Raw genomic sequence first — 16,745 nt, 5'->3', positions numbered from 1 at the left:
TTTAAATATCTGCCTAAATGATATTGTTTTATAAATCACATTTTCTTCTTCATTCAGCATTAACTTTTTAGGTCTATTTATATTGCTATATGTCAATTTAGCATAAATTTAGCAAAATTGTTCATTGCTTTTAACTAATGTGTAGTATATATCCATTTTACTTATATCCATTCCCCTAGTTGAGTCCTAAGGAGATGAAAGCCAGTAAGAAATTCTCTGTGATAAGAAATGATTGGGACCTTCAGAATTGTGAATTCTGATACAAAATTTCAGTTCTTTTTGTTTCTGTGCTGTACCCACCCTCTGGTATTCTCAAAATTTTAAGCCTATTCCTCATAAAAGGTACCTAGTCTTTGGAGAATCAAGGAGAAGTCTGTGTCAATACTTGGTACAAAATGTTCTGAAGCAAAGACAGCAACTGCAGATGAGATGGTATAAGGGAATTGAGGGATAGAGCCAGGAATGGGAATTTAGAGTGAGAGGTGACAGGAAGCCACCAGAGAAGTTAACACCTCTATAGAAATCATCAGAATACTCTGAAGGATACTGTACTTCCTACAATTACATGAAATAGGAGCTTGATATTTATACATTAAAATAAAAGGTAGCCCCAGAAGATTTGGAGACAAATATATATTACATGTTTTCATATGCTTATGTAGGATTCTACAATATTCATAGGAAATTTAGAACTTAGGAATTTACTTAGGCAAATATATTTTCCCTTCAGTGGTTTCACTGGATGGTTGATAGTTGAGACTATTGGTAGCAGGTGTTGAGAAACTAATTGATTAACCTAGTTCCAAAGCCCTTTCATTAGAGGTAGTGAAAATTGACAAGGAGATTGGAAAGATCAGCTTACCCTATTCCCAAAAGAACCTCTGAATTAAATCACTCCTGGCACCCCTCCACTCCCCACCTTTGATACACTGCAAAGTGCACTGTGTATCAGGGAATGTTTCTGGCACTGTTTGATGATTGGATCCTGCTTCATGGTGTGCTGTATGAATCTCCTCACAACCAGTCTCAGGAAATATTGGAGAAACCTGGGATGTTATCCATCTTAGGCAGCATGGGATGCACGGGAGACCCTTTGTGACTTGCTGTTGAACAGTGAATAAGGCACCCTGGGACCTTTGATGACCTTGATGTGCTGGAGATAAACTGAGTCATTGTTTCATCATGAGGAGCCCTTGATGATATATCACCTTGAAAAGTGCTTTTTTTAAGACGAACTCCTTTGATCTTGCTGAAAGATGAACTCAGCCTGGTTTCCCTAATGACTAAGTAAAGTAAGTTGCTTTGTACTTTGCTGTATGAGTTGAAGCAGCCAGTAGAACGGGTTAAACACAAGAGCTTTGGAGCAAGTAAGTCCTGAGATTGAATCTCGGTTCTGGTACTTGATAACTTGACTGCAAGCAAGTAACCAATGATCACTTTACAGTGTTGTTTAGATTATTAAATGAGATCATGTATACAAAGTAGTTAGCACATAATGAGTATTTAATTGATAGCTAAAAACACAAAAAAATCTAATTAAATACAGATTGGTAATTATCAGTAATAGCAACTTAGAAATTATAAGCTCATAAAGGTTTATAGCTTTGTAAAGATTTCTCCATATAGCTGACAATCTTTTGTTAAACGTAATTTACACAACAATTTAGACTTTTACTCTGGAACTCTGCTTTCAGAGATGACTGTTTCCTATATCTGAAGTTAAACTTGTAGAATGTCTGTGCTAGAATATATGATAAGAATATTCCTCTGGTTGCTCTTCAAAGCTAAGATTTTCTTTATATATGGTTTAACTTAAGGATTTCTTAGACATACTTGTTCTTGTGTTGAGACAAAGTTACCAGATTGGACAGATTTTCTGGTGTTAGTAGTAGATTCTGAGAAATTAGACAGACTTTTTATTAAGTCCTCTGACACAAGGTATTCAGTTTCCAGGTAACTGACTTAATAGAAAGGGTTAAGGTGCCAGGTAAGATTATTAAGCCAACTGGCCCAGGGATTCTGGGAGTAAATTTCAACCTTTGATTTAATCCAACTTAACCCAACTGAGCAAAACAACCAAAAGCAGCTTCCATAAACAACCTACAAATATGTACTGGGTTGTAGCCACTGAGATACCAAAGATAATATAAATCAGGTCCTTGTCTCCAGTCAAAGCACATAAGCCACAGAGAGTAAATAGGAGCACCATACATGTCGACCTCCTCCTGATCATGACACACTTTCAAATATTAGACCTTAATATTTAAGTGGCAGACAAACTTGAATATTCAAAATGACACTAAAATAAGATAGCAGCAACTACAAAGCAGACTCCACTACTGGGTAACATTGTTTTGTGATGTCTATAAATCCCTCTGTAGGGGGCCTTTCCACTTGGCTGTCTTTTAACTTTCTATTGTTGTTTGAGCAAAACTGTGCACTGTCCTGACCACATTCTCTTTTAGCCTCACAAGACAAAGATCCTTCATGTGCCAGGAAAAAAGGGGAACTTTTCTTTGCTGCCAGCTTAATTTATGCCTCTATATGCCTCAAGCTGAGTCCCACTTTACCTCGCAAGATGGCCCAGTCTACTCAGATAAACATTCCAACTGATAGATGTCCCTGAAATAGTAGGTGTAATCAATTGTAGAACCAATACATTTCACACTATGGGCAAAATTGGTCATCATATTTTGGTAGTTCCAGGCACACCAGTGTGCCTTGGCCAACTGATTAAGGACCTCATCTCTAACCAGAGTAGTCAAGAGCAGGGAGATGGGTGGGAACTCATGTAGTCAGAGATAGCATGTTAGAGATAGACCTCAAAGGATGGGTAAGATTTACAATTGTAGATGCATAAATGGTGGCTATTCCAGGTGAGGAGAATAACGTCTGTTTCGTTCTACAGCATAAAGAATTTTCACTTCCAATTTTCCAAGTATCTTTTCAACTTCACTTCTTCACTTCTTAACATGGGGTACAATCTCCATAACAATTCAATTTATCCAAAGTACGTGGCACACATTTTCTACACTATTAGATCATGAAATGACAGGGCCCTCCTTTCACCTAACAAGGTACAAGGTACAAACCCACATGTTATTGGATTTATGCCTGCAAGAGTCCAACCGTGCCCTCCCAAATCTGATTTCTGACTTTCTCTTTTATCCATCGAATGTTTGTCAGAACACAAAATCCCCTTGACACTTTTCAGGACCAACCCTACCTGACTCCTTCCCAGCATTTGTCACTGTCAGCCTTTCCCTCATTTAAACCCTTCTCTCACTTACTCTGACACCAAACTCTTGCTTCTCCTCTCCTTCTGATCATTCCTTCTCAGGCTCTTTTCCTCTGTCCCTGAAGTGCTCCCCAGGGCTCAGATTTTGGCCCTCTTCTCTCTTCTCACTGTACACGCTCACAACGGGAAACTGTCTGGGGATCTTTAGAACTGCGAAATACCTTATTTGAGGTAAGCAAGCCCCTTAACGGGGCTCACTAGCTCTCAGACATTACTCTGCATTGGTTAACTAAAACTGACTCACAGGAATAAATAATGGGGAAAAGTTTGTTAGGGAAACTTCCAGCTACCGAATCTGCCCAGGAGGCAGGGATCACAACAGGAAAAATTTTGTAAGGAGTCTCAACTGAAACTTATTTTTTTTGTTCTTATCAGGAACACAGGCCTTAAAAAGATAAGCACCTCTGAGCTTGTTTCCTAAGACATCTTATTTATCAGAATCCATTTTTAGACAGGACGTTCCAAGCGGGCTGGACTACACAATCGCGTTCACTGAGCTAACCCCAGCACCAGCCTGGGCCTAGCACCGAGACGGTTTGGGGTTTGTCTATTGCACGGTGGCTCTGCCTGACAGTTCAGCCGTGCTGCGGCCCACTGGGGTGGGAGAGCAGGAAACGGAGCCAAGGTTGGCTCGGCTAAGAGGTGCTGCATTCAGCATAACTCCTCGAGTAGCAGCAGACACGTGCCACAGGCTTAAGTCGTCTCCTCCTGACTTCAGCCAGGTTCTCCCGCAATGAAAACAATCTAAGGAGTCGCCTCAGCCACTGCACATCTCAGGGCCGGGACTGCTCCGCCCACGCAGCAGCGTGGTGGAGGGCCGGGCGCGGCCCTGACGTCACACTGGGCCCCGCCCCTTAGGGGCGGGGCGGGAGCGCGGGAGCTCTGTTACGCAGGCGCCTTCGTCCTATATAAGTGGCGCTAGAGGCCGACGGTGGGGTTTTGGGGAGATGGTTTTGCTGTCATTTTGTCGGGTGTTTGTCGCAGCGACAGGGATTGAAGACGGCGGTTTGGTGACAGTTATTGGCCAAAGGGCCTTTTGCTTTTGAGGAGGTAAGGTTTCGGATAGGGTGTTCTGGGCTGGGCGGTTTCCCAGTGTTTTAGGTCTCGAAAGCCAGGTGTCAGAAAAACGACGGGATTCGGGGCCTCGGCGACCGGGGTTTCTTCGGGACACAGCTCTGCTCGTGGCATTTGAAACCTAAAGTTGCCCCGGTGTCATGGTAGATTTAAAATCCTAGGGCGGAAAGGCCTCGGCTCTGCCGCTGACTCGTCTCAGAGAGGCCAGGCCACTCATATCACGGCTCCTTAGGCCCGTGACCCGTCCCGCCGATCAGAGTGAGACCCTGCGAGAGCCTCCTGGGGCAAGTGTTGTCCTAGATCAAGGCTTACTCTGGGTCCCTGGCCTCGGCCGTTTGTAGCATTCTGGGATTTTCCGAGGTCAGACTTCTGCCTCTGAGTGCGCCAAAGGCCCTGGCCAGGTGCCCTGGCGGAGAGGCGAGGGGTGGGGACTGGGCGTCCGAGGAACTGCTCGTTTGCGAGTCCAGGTGGTGGAATTTAGCTCGTGCTTGTGAGAGGTAAATACGGAGAGGCTCATCCTTTGTGCGAACTGTTTTTTTCCTAAAGTGGAGCATAGTATTGTTGCATCAGATGTGCATTTCTGATACTTTTGGATCACCCTGTCCTTGATTACTTAAGTAACCATGAAACGCTTATACTATTCTTAGGAAACAGCGCTCCAAACTGACCACGTCAACCACCTGGTCTTATTTTAGAGCTATCTTTGTATGATTGTGCTCCATACATACACCCACAGGCTTCTTGTTATCCATTACATACAGTCCTCTTGGAGCCATCTAATCATAACTTTAACCTACATAGATATTTTTATATAGATAACATCAAATTGTCGGGTAATATAGGGTGTTAAAGGGCAGTAGAGAATCAGGTTTCTAAGATGGATATAAACATCTGATGTTTGTTGTATCTGATGTTTTTATTGAAGGATGTCCGATGATTCTAACATGTAGGATTCTTTGTTAATAAGAAATAGTGTGATAATTCTAGCTAGTTTTTCTCTTTTTTTGTATGCGAAGGAACCTAATCTGTATAACCTGGATCTGGGATTCTTCTCTTGGCCTCCTGAGAAAATATTTCTGAACAGTAGTGGTGGTGGGGGGGAAGGCTTCCTATCAGCTGAATTAAATTTAAAGTAATGAACTTGGCTAGAGAAATAAAAACCTTTGGCTCTCCCAAGATGCTTATTTTAATATTTGCATATTGATAACTGTGGTTATTTAAGAATTCTGCCTTGGTAAACTAGTTATGGCCTACTGATAGTAGAAGGAAAAAAACAAAACTGAAGCAGACACACGTGTTTTGCAAAAAAATGCATTATAATAATCATAGTAATAAACCTCAGTCATCAGATGTTGTAATTTTGCTTGCTATGATTTAAGAATGCTTAACTAAACAATTTTTAAAGAGTTCCTATGTGGTTAAAATATAATTTGGGTAATTGAAGGGTTAGAAGAATTCCACTAGAAATATAATTTTTTTGATGGCTTTTCTGATGGTCTTTTGGCTCAGGTTAATTTGTAATGTCATTTATTTCCGTTTCCCATATTCAAATGACTATGTAAATCAGAATGCTCACTTATCAATTTCCAGTGAGAACCCTGACTAGAGTTTTAGGATTTTTGTTGGACCTAAGAATCAACAAGAGAAGTGAGTTAAAAGATCTAAATATTTGGTGGCTTCGGTCCCTGATGGCATGATACCTACATTTTCTTAGGGAATACCTCCCAGGAGATGCCTCATTTTAAAGTCTTTTAATTCATTTGAAATCTTTTAAATTTTTTACTTGAATTTGTCTGCTTGTTACTGAGTCATTTGGGCTAACTGAAGGAGGTTAACTAAGTTGGTTTTGCTCCATTTTACCTGTTTTCAGCTCCTTGCTGAGTTGTGAACCTCACCCTCTTCAACAGTTTGGACATCACTGTTAAAAACTTAACTGCTTTGTGAAAGAATTAAGATGGGAAGAGGCAGATAGGGATGGCATTGTTAGAACACAGATCGTGATCCTGAATGGAACCTGTGAGGATGTAGATGGAGTCAAGGAATTGTCACAATTATCTGATTTCAGTGTGACCCTATTCATCCTTATAGGTTCATTTCTTTAGTCACCCCAGATCTATAACAAATATGTTTAATTTTAAGAATGGTTGCAGGATGATCTGAAAATAAACAGTCATCTCCTATATTCTATCCCTAAGTGTTTCTCTGACTTCAGTTATTTGTATCACAGTATTTCAACAAAGCTGCATGACACTTGTGATATTTGTTTTAAATTAGTTCACATTTAAAGTTAACATCAATAACTTAATAATTTGATTATATCAATAACTTAAGAGATTAGTAATAATTTACCATAGAAAGAAGGTAATGATAAAAATAAAACCAAAAAAGTTATTAATTTCTAGCTAGATATTGTTGTCTACTGAAGGCTGTAAGCCTGAATCCTGACTCTTTTTTTTTAAATGGCAGTTAGCAAGTGTTAGTTGAAGATATGCACCAAGCTGAGAATTTATCCAGAAGAACGGAAAGAAAATGCATTCAGGTCTCACAGTGTTATCATTTAGTGCTAGGTGTGTGTGCCACTTAGAATCATCTGACATACCAGTGGGACAGTGCCTCCATGCCTTGGGAACCATTACCTACGAAGATTTTAGAACCTGTAGGACCCCATGTGCTGGGGTTTTTCTATTGAATTAATAGTAATGTGAAATATTTTATTTACTAAATATAACCATCTGTAAATTCCACAACTCACTTTTCATTTCCATTAACAGATGAGTCATTCCAACAGAACTCACTGCCCTGACTGGGATAACAGAGAAAGCCTGGGACATGAAAGCTACAGTGGAAGGTACAAACGGAAGAGGAGATCCCACAGTAGTACACAAGAGAACAGACATTGTAAACCACATCACCAGCTTAAAGAATCTTATTGGTAAATTACGCTTGAACTAGTACCATTTTAACACTAATAGTTGTAATGACTTGTCATTAGCTTATATAACTTTCATCTGTCAGATTGTTTTATAAATCAGTCAACAAATACTCATTCAGAAAATATTTACTGAGTGCCTATTATATGCTAGCCACTGCTGTGAATAGAACAGAGTTCCTGCTCTCACATATCTGTGTCCATTTGGGAGCTGTAGGAGACAGTTGATGGAGTCCCAGCTGCCAGTAATATAGTTGTGGGAAATGAGACACACGACAGTTAAGTAAGTGATTAAAGGACCAGTGAGTGCCTTTAACTTGTATGTAGTAGGGAGAGCTGTACATTGGGGCACTTATTTAGGGTTCCACAAATGAGAGCTAATGAAGGGTGGGGAAGAGTTCATCCAGATGAGAAAAATAGCATGTGGTGTGTGAGAATGTTACAGTGTGTTGGGGATTAGTTGCCTATACTGTATTCTACAGGTTATATTTGTAGATAAGGCCAGTGGATATGTTTGGGATTTTTAGAAGCTTGGCTGTTGTAAGAAGGGCCTCAATAAAAATTTCCAATGGCATGTGTCCTGTTCTGTTGTATTCTTACCCGTGTAAAATTTGGAGGTACTACGTTTATATAGAATTGAAGGAATTTTTCAAGTTCCTAAATGATTAAACAAAGCCTAGGTGAATAGAGTTTCTTTCATTCTGTCCTCCATTAATTTCCCTTTCTCATTTGTTTTTGTTGGTTCTATGTTTTCTCCTTGTTTTGTGCAGATGTTCCACTGAGACTGTTTGCCAGGTTGCTTTCTAAATTAGCCAACTGGGGTTACTTTAAAAAACAGTATGCAATTTTTTTCCTTCTCCATGCCAAAACAGACTTGTTCTGTAGAACAGTGAGCTTGTTGTTAATCAGTGCAGACTAATCATTCTTCACACACTATCATATGGAGGGAAGAGGGAGAATCTATGCCAGGATTTCAATGACCTGAGCTAATTAATGTATTATACAAGAATATCTGTACCCTATATTAAGATAACTACAAAATACTCTGTAAGGCTGAACATATAGTACTAACCATTCATGGATTTATTATGCATTGTATGTGTCGAAAGGAAGTGATATGAATGATGAACAGTTATTCATATTCATAATTAACCACAGAAAGATGATACTGAGTCAGTGCAATAACCACTAGGCCAATAGTTTCTTCTTTGATATTGGCACCAGAGATGTCTGGTGGTAATTGCTCTCCGTAATCTGGAGTAATCTAATAGTCATTTTCAAGATTCAAAACTTTATAAGAGTGTTTTTTTGTAAAATTATAGGAAAAAAACTGAAAAATACAGAAGCATATAAAGAAGGTACTCTTGGTAGGATGCTAGTCCCCCATTTGGATGTAAAGTTATTTCTTCTGAAAACTATCTTTGTATACAAATCTTTGCCTCTGAATATTTCCTGAAAATAGGTTCTAAGAAGGGACAGTTTCAAGTGAAAGGGTGTGAACTCTTATAAGGCTCTTGCTACATATTCACATATTTTTCCACATATTTTTCTAGAAAGTTTGTACCAAGTTACACTCCCTACGACATGCTGTCACCAGTCTTGTCTATTTTGAAATGCCAAGAATAGTGTTTTCTTTTCATTTGAATGTTTAAATTTCTGCTGAATTTGTCCTCTGTCATGTGCTTATTGAACACTTGAATATTTTTTTAATTGAAGTCTAGTTGATTGTGAACATTATTTTTGTATTCTTAGCCTATTTTTTCTATTAAAGCATATTTTTCTTATGATTTATCAGCGCTTTTATTGTAGATCAATTATCTTACCTTTTTTCCTATATATTTCAGAGTGTCTTTTCTTTCTGATTTGTAAGTAGCCTGTGAATTGCTCCCTTCCTACAAGCTTAATCAATTAATTCTACACAGGAAGACTGATGTGGCTGTGAACACATTTTATATCCTTAAATGTCTTGTTGTAACATAGAGTATCAAGCCTTAAACCAGTGATTCTGAAACTTTAGTGTGAATAGAATCACTTTGGAGGTATGTTTAAAATGCATAGTACCAGATTATTCAGTGAGTCTGACCTGGGGTCCAGGGATCTTCATTTTTAAAAATTCAGTATTTCGATATTGTTAATAAACAGACCACCCTTTGAGAAACACTGTTTTAAGCCCTTTAGCCTGGCATGCAAGATTTTGGATGATCTGTTCCCAGCTTATTTATTTGCCTATGTTCCCCTATGTGAAAATTGCTCTTGCTGAAATTGTCTACTTACTAGTTCCTAAGTAGCATGTAGACAAACTCATCTCTAAACCATTCTGGCTAAAAGTACTCTATAAATGTAAGATGGTAATATGCCATTTTTCTTTCCTGGCACTTCTTCTACTTCCTACTTTATCCAAATCCTGATGTCCCTCTAAGATGCAACTCTTCCCTTCTTTTTCACGAAATCTTCCCTGACCATTTTAAGCATTATGAGTTTTTTCTCCTAAGCACTCATATCCAGGCTTTTGGCATTTCCTGCATGGTTGAGTTTTGTTTGATTTTTGTGTGAGTAATCTCAAATTGAACAGTTATTTGTTGGCAGGGATTTTGCCTCATATATTTTTTATCTTCCACAGGACCTGTGTGGAAATAAAAACGAATGCCCATAGCCTCATTAGTCTTGGCTGTTTTAAAGAACTACAGTGAAATATTCACTGGACATTCAGTGACTCTTTTTAGAAATTCAGTCAGTCTGTTCATCCTGTTCACTCTGTCCATATAGCCTTTATAATTCTGTAGACTTTGTTTATCTAATCTCTAAGGCTCGGTTGTTGTAGGCTGAAGAGGTCCTCATCTTTTTAGTTTATCCTCATAGTATTACTTCACTCCATGTTTGTTATTCTACAGATTATTTATGGATTATCAGCAGCTCTAATTTCATGCACTAGTCCAGCTAAGGATTATTAGTGTTAGAGTTTTCCGATACATTTTAGACTTTCATGGGAAGGATGCCTTACAGAATTAAACAGATGCCCTTTAGAGTATGGTAATTTCTAGTTTGACGTATTGTAGATCTCTCCCTTAACGGTTCCAAGCAACTGATCAGATCCCTGACTTAGACCCAGATTTAGACCCTAATATCCTGAGTTGTTTCTCCAATGGCTAGAACTTAAGGCTGACACTGGGGAAAGGGGGCTTCTGCATCTCCCCAGCCTGGATTTGATGCCAGCCCTGTTGAGTAGCAGTTTTAGAGATGCTTCTCCTTTATTTTTGCATAAACCAGCCTCCTGAGCAAAAAGAATGACAACATATTCTGGGAAAAAGAACGAGGTTAGTGAGGGCAGTCTAGTTAACATCTGTCACTCCATTGCTTGTCAGGATTATTTTAGCTGGTGTGTCTGACTGGGCAGGTGTCCCCTCTCTCCCTCAGTGCTCCACGTGCATCCCTCTTGAAGCTTCACACTGTTGAAAAGGATACTCATCCCAGGTAGAGAGGGGGACGGGAAACTGGGTCAGTTGGCTCTGTCTTTTTCTTTCCATCAAATCAAGGCTGCTTAACTGGAATCCATTGACTTCCTGAGGTCCATGATCTCTGAAATTCCTTGCCAAGATTTGTTTACGCATTTGTGCGTTTTTTAGGGGAGAGGGCCCATACCTCTCAATTAGATTTTCAAAGGGATCTGTAGATTCAGCAGTCAAGCACTATGGGGCTTACCTGGTGGTGCAGTGGTTGACAGTCCGCCTGCTGATGCAGGGGACACAGGTTCGTGTCCCGGTCCGGGAGGATCCCACATGCCACGGAGCGGCTAGGCCCATGAGCCATGGATGCTGGGCCTGCGCATCTGGAGCCTGTGCTCCACAACGGGAGAGGCCACAACAGTGAGAGGCCTGCGTACCGCAAAAAAAATAAAAAAATAAAAAAAGAAGGTAAGCACTATGGCACCAGATGATGCTGTTTTCCCTGAATTCTTGTTTATTTCACAAGCAGGAGTGACAGGAAATTCAAAATGCAAAGGGAAGTAGGGGGTTGGGAAATCCTAAGCAAGCAATTACAAGAACGTTTTCTCATTTGAGGGGCATATATTTTGGATATTTTTGGCACATGAAGCAGCGTTCAAAAACTGTGTTGACTATTTCTCAGAAAGATACAGGAAGCTCGAAATAGAGGAGAGGAGATGGAATAGGTGGTGTGTATAATAATACTGGCACATACAATAGGATTTAGAATGTGCTCTACAACCATGGCAAATCGTTTTCCTTCTAGGGATCTCAGTGTAGTCATCTGTAAAATGAAAGGCCTGAAATATATTTAAGATTCCTTTTAGCTCTAATATACCTTTTGTGAAAGAACTCTGTGTGCCAGAGATACCTAACTTACATTAAGAAGGAAAGGAATCCTGTTTTGCCTGCCTCATGTTGTGTGTGGCTCTGCAAAAAGGAAGAGAGCTTAGTTACAGATGCATATATCATAAGATTGATGAATTTCAGAAGAGCAGTTTTGTGAATTTTTGGTCTTAACTTTCACCAGAAGGTAAAGGGACACTTAATCAAGTAAACACTGAATATGTTGAATGATTTGACCCAAGGTTTGTTCCTTCATAGCAGTATATATTAATAGAGATATATGTACCCATTTGCTTGTTGGTTAAAGTAAAATTATTTAAGTTTTGTGAGTTAAGTATAAGTTCTAATTCATCAATTTGTATTTTTTTCTTTTATTGAGTTAGCTGTTGAAACCAGGAATTCTTGAGAGAATGTTTTATTTTAACCACGTTAAATGTGGTTAAACGTTAAAGCGTTCTAGAATGAAGAGAGTAATTTTAAATCCTTTAATGTGTTTGCAGTCATTATTTAGAAGCAAGGTTCTTGAATGAGAGATATTATCAGTACCGGAGATACATGGCTGAATACAGAAATGACTACTGCAAAAGATATGTTCTTAACATTGCTGAATACAGAAATGACTACTGCAAAAGATATGTTCTTAACATTGATGAATACAGAAATGACTACTGCAAAAGATACGTTCCTAACATTGATGAATACAGAAATGACTACTGCAAAAGATACGTTCCTAACATTGATGAATACAGAAATGACTACTGCAAAAGATACGTTCCTAACATTGATGAATACAGAAATGACTACTGCAAACGATACGTTCCTAACATTGATGAATACAGAAATGACTACTGCAAAATATACGTTCCTAACATTGATGAATACAGAAATGACTACTGCAAAAGATACGTTCCTAACATTGATGAATACAGAAATGACTACTGCAAAATATACGTTCCTAACATTGATGAATACAGAAATGACTACTGCAAAATATATGTTCCTAACATTGATGAATACAGAAATGATTACTGCAAAAGATGTGTTCCTAGACGTTATCACAGAGACGTTGAAAGCAGTTATCGAATCCACTGCAGTAAATCTTCAGTCCGAAGCTGGAGAAGCAGTCCTAAAAGGAAGCGTAATAGACAATGTTCAAGTAATCAGTCACGTTCGGTATGATTGATTTTGTTTTTATTTTGGGTGGATACTTATTTGTGTGTAAAAGCTCTTACTGAGCCAATAAGTTTGAAAAAGTTTATAATACTATATGAATATAATTGTGTTTATATTACTTGAATCCTTAAAGGAAACTTCCAAATTCTTACAACTAATCTGCATTTATTAGTTAGTCCTCATTTGCCCACATTTACTCATTTTCTGCAGACCAGATCATGAGGTTCTTGATTTTAATGTTAAAAATATTTTTATCTTTTATAACATAATCATACGAAAAGATGAAGCACCCATCTTTTCTTTCATCTTAAACATTTTTTACTTTAAAAGAAACCCCTTTCCCAGTACTTGGAGACAAATGTAGAAAGTTGCACTGGTGGATACTTACCCTGTGTATAGCACAATCTGCAATTAGTTCCATTGGAGTTCTGAAAGTGGGTGCTGAAGGGGAAATTATTGTCCAGAAAGCCTGCCTTTTTTTTTACACTCGTGAATCTTCACTTGTTTGCAGTAAACTATGAATTATTATTTTCCTCCCCAAGTTTTCTTCAGTAGAACTATCATTGATTAGATCAAACATTGACATTAGCCTTTATTTTCCCCTTTTATTTTAATAAGTATGTTTAAAAATATTGCTAAGTATCAATTTGAGCTAATCTTGACGTTTTAAAACATTTTCCTGACAAACTAGACATCTCAACTCACAGCATAGGCTAGTTTATAACGAGATTAATAGATCATGACGTTGCATTCTTTAAATTTCAGACTTCAATTAAGTCAGTGTTTTAGAGACAATTGTGTTGTTTTTTCTATTGCCACTTTAAGTAACTTATCTGAAAATCTTGCCATGTTTTTCTTCTGTAACATAAACTGTGTCCTGTGAATCTCTGGGGACTGAATTTGAAATTGCTCCTGCCAACTCTTCGTGGCCTGGTTCTTATCTGAATGCCTGAATATCTCCCCGCTGAATGAATTGCGTATTCTGCCCTGAATTCACTCTGCTATATTGATTGGCTGGACGATCTTGGTGCTGCCCACTTGCCGTTCCAGAAGAGCCACCAAAGGAAAAGATCCAGGAGTATAGAAGATGATGAAGAGGGTCACCTTATCTGTCAAAGTGGAGCCGTTCTAAAAGCAAGATGTATAGAATATTTTTCAACACTTTTTAAACTTTGCAGACAGAATAATCTTTTTAAGAATAGTTTGTCAGCGGGGGGCTAAAGAACTCTTCATTGCTTTTTTGTTTTGTTTTTTGTGGGTTTGTTTGTTGTTCTTTTGTATTTCTTCTTTTCTATAGAGTTTAAATATTTCTACTCTAAAGTTCCAAAATAATCAGTGGAATTTGAGATTAGAGTAAGAAAGATAGCTATCTACATTGTTTTTGTAGCATCTGAAAATAAAATAATTTGAGGGCTGGAACGTTAATTATGCTTTAATAGAGAGCATTTGAAAAAATTCCACACTTAAGCATTCATTATTTGAATAACTGATAATTTGTACTCAGGTACTTACACTTCTTTCTCCCCCCTCACTTTAGATGAAATCGTGAACACTTTGGGAGAAGGGACCTTTGGCAGAGTTGTAGAGTGCCTTGATCATGGCATGTAAGTTTGTTGTTTTTCTTTTTTGAACATTCTGATATTTTTGGTGGAGAAGGATCCATAATTTAGATGAAATGGAATTTAAGTGGTAGCTATGTGTTTTCCTGGGAGGTATAAGTATTCAGAAGTTCTTGAACTGTGTACGATTTATTTACCATAAGTATGGATTTTGACCAAGAATGCTGAAAATGTTTATCAGATGGAGTTCATGGAAATTAATGTCAGTGTTCAAGTGAAGACTTTCCCAGAACTTAGGTCCTTAGCTTTCTATAAGAGATTTGGAGTGCTTTACCCTACTTTTGAATTGCAGAGACAATAAATTAGCATGTCTAATCTTCTTGGTTCAAAAACTTTTATTTCCAAAGGATAATATTTGCACGTTAGGGTTAGCTTCTCAAACTATAAAAAAATTATATTACTTGAAGCCTACAGAATAAAGTCCAGATTCTTTAATGAGTTATACTAAACTTTTTGTTATTTGACCCTCTCTGCTTCGTTTTCATGTTTTCCTCTAGGATCTCTATTCTGCGGTTGCAAATTTTTTTGTAAGTGAACGTCTTACAACAGTTTAGTGGAAACTGCACATTTCTAAATTGACATCTATACTTTTCATCATAAAATAGTTGAGGATGTAATTTCCAGCTTATTGTAAATGGTGATTTTTTTTAAAAAAACATATCTCTCTTTCTAAATATGTTTGGGGGAATCTAAATACAACAGCTTGATACCTCCTGTCATCCATGAACAAACTTTTCTTGAATACTTAGAAATGCTTTATCTTGAACTTAACTTTTACTTCACTTTTCATAAAGAATATTATCCTAAGTGTCTTTTATTATCACCCTTTCCTCTCTATGACAAAAATGTGAACATAAAGTAAAATTTTAAGATATTTTGAAATACTTTGACTTAGGAAAGTTGCTAAGAATTCCCATCTATTCTTCACCCAGATTCCACAAATGTTAACATTTTACAGTGTTTAATCATTCTCTATATTTACATGTTATATGTATTTTCAAGTTTTGCCAGCTTATCTACAACCTGATTCACATTTCACTAGTTGTCCCATTGAGGTCTTTTAAAAATTTCTTGAGGTTCCAAGACTTGAGTATTTGAGATATTCCAATGAAGAGTATTCAATTGATCAAGTACAAATCTGTTACAAATTTTGATACTTATTAGACCTAAAACATACAATGTAATTGTAAATATATCTTTTATCGAGATGGTTGGGGCCTTTAAAAAAATGAGTTCATGTGTCCATAGATAAATCTTACTGTTTTAACATTAAGTTTCCATTTTTCTTTTTTTTTAATTGACAAGTAATATGAAAGCTTATAAGTTTAAGGTATATAACGTTGGTTTGAACATTTATATACTGCAATATGATTACTATAGTAGCATTAGCTAACACCATTATCCATTTTTCATTTTTATAGCTATTAGCACTGTTCATTTTTATAGCTTATTAGCAGTTAGAAAACTTGTCCATATGATGAAATAGATGAGACTAGAAGAAGTTTTGTCACATCAGTTTTATAGTAATTCTTTTAAGTCTTGAGATATATGCTATACATCATAGGGAGATAAATCATTAAAAATTTAGTTTGATGATTATATATCAGCCCACAACTTCACTGGGACCTTGTCAAAAGAAATGAGTTCGGAATAGGTTTGCTATCCAGCCACTAGAAAAATTTTTGCCTCAAAGAATTTTTTTTTCTTTTTTATAAACAGCCTGGGGCACAAACCTTGCCATATTAATTTCACGTGCATGGGGTTCTCTTTTGTAATGTGGGAAGGCCATAGTGAAAAATGCAGGGTTGACTGCTGGCTTGTATTCAAGAAGATCAGGTTTAGAAAAGAGGACAGAAGGAAGCTGAAGATTTGGAAATCCTTTTCCTCAAAATCATTTACGGCTTTTTTTTTTTTTTTTGGCCGCACCACATGGCTTGCGGGATCTCAGCTCCTCGACCAGGGATTGAACCTGGGCCCACGGCAGTGAAAGCTCATGTCTTAAGCCACTGGACCACCAGGGAATTCCCTCTGTACTTTTTAGGAAGTACTACAGATGCCCCGGTCTAAAACACGCTGCCCTACATTGTTGCTATTTATACCTCTTGGCATCCGTGAATGCACTAAACATTTTTTTGGCTTGATGACTTATTGCTGGTGTCTCCTTTGCCAGAATTATCTAACAAACTGATAGTTGTCTTTCTTCTCTGAAGAAGTCTGACCTCCCCTAACTCTGATGGTTAGGTTCTTTCTTCTCTCTATTCCTTATACCAGGCACTTCTAACCTAATGATAAGTTGTTCAAGTGTCTGTCTTTTCCATTAGACT

The sequence above is a fragment of the Mesoplodon mirus genome, assembly GCF_964341445.2.
Source record: "Mesoplodon mirus genome assembly, chromosome: 5".
In the NCBI taxonomy this organism is placed as follows: Eukaryota; Metazoa; Chordata; class Mammalia; order Artiodactyla; family Ziphiidae; genus Mesoplodon; species Mesoplodon mirus.
The sequence above is the reverse complement of the archived record's forward strand: the minus strand, read 5'-3'. Positions refer to the sequence as shown.